The sequence below is a fragment of the Liolophura sinensis genome, chromosome 12, assembly GCF_032854445.1.
Source record: "Liolophura sinensis isolate JHLJ2023 chromosome 12, CUHK_Ljap_v2, whole genome shotgun sequence".
Taxonomy (NCBI): Eukaryota; Metazoa; Mollusca; class Polyplacophora; order Chitonida; family Chitonidae; genus Liolophura; species Liolophura sinensis.
In genome coordinates this window covers 13370832-13376425 of record NC_088306.1, presented here as the reverse complement: position 1 = coordinate 13376425, position 5594 = coordinate 13370832, and positions in this window count along the sequence as shown.

Genomic DNA, 5594 nt, shown 5'->3' with positions numbered 1-5594 from the left:
TGCATCTACACAGTCGAAAAACACAGGACTAAACCGATTCATTTTAATTTAGAACACCAAAATTGGTGAGCCAGAAGAAGCTGCTCTTTAATTGAACTAGCTTAGCTTATGTCATCTTTATCGCAATTGTAAACGTCCACACCAGCGCGGAGACACCAATTTTTTCTGTGACTTTACACATGTCATCAGTGGATTCGTATCAGGTCCAAATTTGACATTTTTCATAAAGTGAATGTTGTTCAATCCCCAGGAACATAATACATAATGTGTGTTGTATATGTACATATGTACATTTGTGTGTGCATGTGAGCACTCTTCATCCGACAACTGAAGGACACTGAAGGCTTTACCTTTACTAACATACTGAATACACATTTTCATGCATTCAAAAGATTTCAATAAAAACACCTCTGCCCAGACATTATCTACGTCACAGTCAGAATAATTTACACGCCATAAATCTGTCCATTTTGCATAACTGCTGTAACTTTTTGCTATTCTAAATTTATCACTCCTATAACAATTACATGTATATGCAGTAAGGGCTAAACAATATAATGGTTGACAGAACAATAAAAAGTTATGTTCTTAGGTAAAAAAAAAAAAAATAAATATAAAAGTTTGGAAATTGTTGAAATTCCAAGTTGGCCATAAACGAACTTTATAAATGCCTGACTGCACAGTGGGGGCGTGAGGACTGCTCTAAGAATAATAAACTTTCTCCTGTAGATTTTGACTGTGCACCTAACTATTTGGAAAGGCGATATATGGTAGCTTAAATAAATAAGCAGATCTGAGGTGTACAGAGAAGAAGAGGCGATAAAACACTGTGAAATACATTCGTAGATCACTCCATGTTTCTTACAGGGACAACTGCACAGAGTAAGTACATGTATTGCACATGACATCCTGTTCACCGTTCTTCCGCAATCTTTCAAACGTCACATTACAAACACAATGCATGAGAGCTTAGAATCTCTTAGATTTTCTTCATACCCGCGTCTCTCAATTTCCAGGCAGACTAAAATGGCTCTACTCAGAAAGTTCAATTTTGGTTGAACTATGACAGGTTCATGCACATTTGTCAGGTATTATAAACCATGGATGATTATATATGCTTATATTTACAAGTGTGTGGCATTCATTGAGCATCTACATGTGCCTTATCATTCAATTGCATCTTTTTGTCAAGTGTAAGATAAGCACTGTTCTGGTCTGATGTAACAGTATAGGAATCTATGTTTACATGTACCTCTCACTGTGCCTGCATACTGAAGGCTAATGGTCAGCACCAGGCACCATGGCTCCTTCACCAATCAGCCTCACTGCACCTCTTATTTTATCCAAGCACACAAGCAAAAAATCCTTGAAGACAGCATTAACATCAATCAAACAAATCAATCCAAAAAAATGAATCTAATACGTGGAGAAATCAGACAGGAAAGATCAAAACACGCAGCACAGCTTGGACCTCTAGCCGATAGCAGAGGTTTTCCATTCCACATGGAACTTTTTTATACATGTACCACACCTAATAAGGCTTCAACTGAGAAGCTATATGTACATGGGGATACGTTAGCTGTTATATCTTTTATTCAAAATGATAAAATAAGAAATAAAAAAATAAAAAAGAGCATCCCTTTACATGTATATCTTGAAACACACTGCAACTTAAACAATTGAAAACAGTATTCAAGATAAAATATTTCATCAGTTACTCTTTAAGTTTATGCATGCATTTTATTCACTCAATATCAGTCACTATGCAGAATGAAAGAAACACAAAAAAGTTAGGAATACGGTAGAAACTCAAAAGTTCAGTTAAAACACACAAACACTGCAATCATCAGCAATTCACAGCTTGGTAAGGAAAAACAACAGACATTGATCAATCCCCGAGAAGAAATCTGTTGGTATGTAAGATGGACCATGGAGTCACACGTGAAAAAAAGACATGCCAACATGGATGGCATACATCTACAATTTAGCTGATTTTATTCTCTTCTCCTACTGACATTGGGAATTGTTAAGAATCTTGAAAACCAGTAGCATTATAACTTTGGTAAAAAAATACGTGCAGCGGTCAGAATATTATGAACTCTGTTCAAACAGCAATTTCAAAGAATGTTTCAACTTAATAAAGTCTCTAGTAAATATTGAAACCTGGAATCATCAAGAAACAATGAGGAACATGTACATATTCAAATTGTTGGTATATTCCATTGTAAACACAATTTGACACCAGTAAAAGGAATAAAACAGTATGTTTTAGTTTCTTTGCAATTTTTTCTCTCTTGTTTTTCCTATTAAGCTGAGGAGAGTGTGAACTTAAAACATTTGTGAATAGCGTAAGAAGAGAAGAAAGTGGATAGCAGAATGTTCACACAGGAGGCCAAAGCTTGATAACAATGTTTACAAGATACATCTAAACTGCCAGCAAAAATGCCATTATTCTGACATACTATATAAGGTAACTTCTCTGCGATAAGGTCTAGAAAAGATTTTGGCAGATTTGGAGAAGTCGATGTCTTCTCCAATGCGATAGAAGATCCACTGTCGATTTCGTCTGATGACGAGAATTCCATAGCTGATTCCTGTTAGATTTGATCCGCAAGCAAGAAACCAGAAACGGAAGTGTTAGTAACCATAGCAACATAGGACATGAAACAGTAAACATTCTTAACATCATTCAGAATAAAGACTATAATGTTATCTTCATTCAAAACAACAACACAGTCACCATCTGCAGATAAAAGCACTAATTACAGATTTACATTGCCATTCTTTGTAAATTATGCATACATAATCAAAGCACATTCAATCCTGAAGATACTGTTCATACCCGTACACAAAAAATGACAGCAGAAATATAAGTTACTGTACATGCAAAAACATCCATAGTGTCAATATTGGCATTAACATGTCTATCCCTGTAGTTTGTAAAAATAGAAATGTATGTTGACAAAGCATAGACATGCACAAACAACATGCAAGCTCCAAGAAACCGTTTTAACATGCAGGTGAACTGTTCAACCACCTATTTACCTTTTGGAAACTACTGTATTACTTATGTATCATCAAATCAACAAAACAAGAAAAATCTCTCTTATCTGCTATGTGAAACATCAATACCACTAAATTAATAGCTAGGACTTTAAAAAATAAGTGGTATAATGGTTGATTCATGGATAGAAAATAACTCTTCTGTCATTAAAGCGTCATTGATGATCACTGTCATTAAAACGTCATTGATGATCATTGGGTTAACTCTTCTGTCATTAAAACGTCACTGATGATCATTGGGTTACCATGAAAAAACTAAGAAAACATTTATTCATGCCTTCATGAGTCATTGCCACTGAACCCACAGGCTAAACTTATTGCTCTCATCTTGCTGTCTTGTAATCTGTACATGAAGATAACATACCTTGCAGATGTAACAGCCATGTGTTGGCACCAAATGATCTGTATGTTTTGTGTTATTGATTTCTACGCAGTATGACCCAAGCATGCATTGGTTAAACTTTTATTGTCACCTTGATACTGGTTTATTGCAATAAATTTGCCAAACAATCACTAAACCTGGTACCTTGGGAGAACCATATGTTGGAGAGGTGAGTTACAAATGAAACGTCTCATTGCAGTACTAATTGATTGATCGAGGTTTAAAATGGCAACTGACTGTATGTGGGAACTCCTGCATAGAAAAGAGAGGGTTACGCGTGATAGTTTGGTAACAGAACCAATGGAGGTCCCCGAGAAGGCTTTGGAGAAAGACAGCTAGCCAACAGAGAGTGTCCCAGTCTATTCCAAAGCCGCAGATTTACGGGCAAATGATATGTGGAGGAAGGAGGCTGGGGTCGCCAGCAAACTGCTATAAGACCCTATCTGAAGTTTATCTTACTTCTCATGTGGGTAACTTGGCAGAATCCTATACCAACTAAATCTTGTTCTTGCCAACCTAATACCCCTGGCTATAAAACAGATAAAGAATGACAGCCTGCAATGGCAAGAAAGAGTTATGGGACTTGGGAAGCTCCCGTTATTTTTCCTGCTGGTCTGAAACTGCTGTGTTGTAGCCGTGTTAATAGGCGATTAAGGAACACCCGATTTCCACCATCACATATTTCTCAATTTAAACCCCCCTAGCACCTGAGTAATTAGGATTTCTTCTAAGGAAAAATCCTCTCAAACATTTTAAAAAAAAAATAGAGATTTTATGCTCTTCTGGAATCCAAGCCCTGTTGCTGCAGTAACCTCAAAGAACAGACCATCTCATTACAACAGTGTTCATGAACTCAGACATAGGTGAATTTTTAACACGTTGTCATGTCAACCAAGTGGTTCCAACATGAATTTTGTTGCAAGGAGGTGTAGTGAAAGATGTCCACGCAGACAACCTGGACATGGCCAATTTACAACGATGATATGGATTTTGGAATACATGGATATGCCCATAAAAGGTGCTAACGGATAGTATCCAGATTTAGCCTAAAGGTCATACTTACAAAGATCATAATCTGTTTAAACAGAATATTATAAGAAGACTACTGAGAAACACAATACTGATTTTAAATCCACTAGAAGTAATACTTTTACTCCCCTAATGAGTCCCCATCCAGCTGCATGATAGTATCCCTGCAGTGATGTTACAGCTGACTCCATGTAAGCTTCATATCTCATGCCATTTCAAGATGGATTCTAGCTATACTGCTGTATCAATTTCAACCAGTAGTAGATGATGCTGAGGTTAGAATTTATGACACTGGTAGCACTGGGCAGATTTCAGCTGCACTGGACACTATAGGGGCTTACACGTAATATCAACACTGTATCAACTTACAATGTAACTGAGTCACAGGCCCAATGACTTTCATACAATATACCAAGTTAAAAAGAAAAAAAATAATCATATTTTTATCCAGATGTCAAACATGAAGACATGCATAACTCCAAATGACCTTGAAAAAATTGACAAGGTCAGATCTTGACCATCTTTGGTAAACCAGGAATAAGGTTTAACAAGAGAAACAAGTTTGAAAGAATTGGACAAACAGACAAACACAATCCAACTGCTTTTGACAATATTCACCTCTAAGGCTATTTTGGAATTGGGGTAAAATAAAAGCATGATACCTAATGGCTTCAATAGTTCCTGCAGACAGTTCTTCTAATTACAAAGACAATTATAACAATGAACAATGGATTGTGTCGAAATATTTCTATTAGATAAAACATTGGCAATTGAAATACACCATTACTCACCTAGCTGTGACAAGTAGGTTATACTGTGCAAACATATATTTAACATTTATGGGGAGAATTGTTCAATAAATTTACTACTGAAGGATAAGCATTATCCAGAGACTGAAAAAATTAGGAAAAATGAGGAAAATTTTACAATGTACTGCACATTACTTCCTTATAACTACAAGACAGCCAAAACATTACATAAATGGCAAAGAAATGTAAATTTTAATATAACTTTGTAATAGCTGGTTTAATATAACTTGGTAATAGCTAGCACATTTCATCATGGCCAAGTATCAATCCATATAAACATGCACAGAAACAAGACGTTCAAATTATAAATA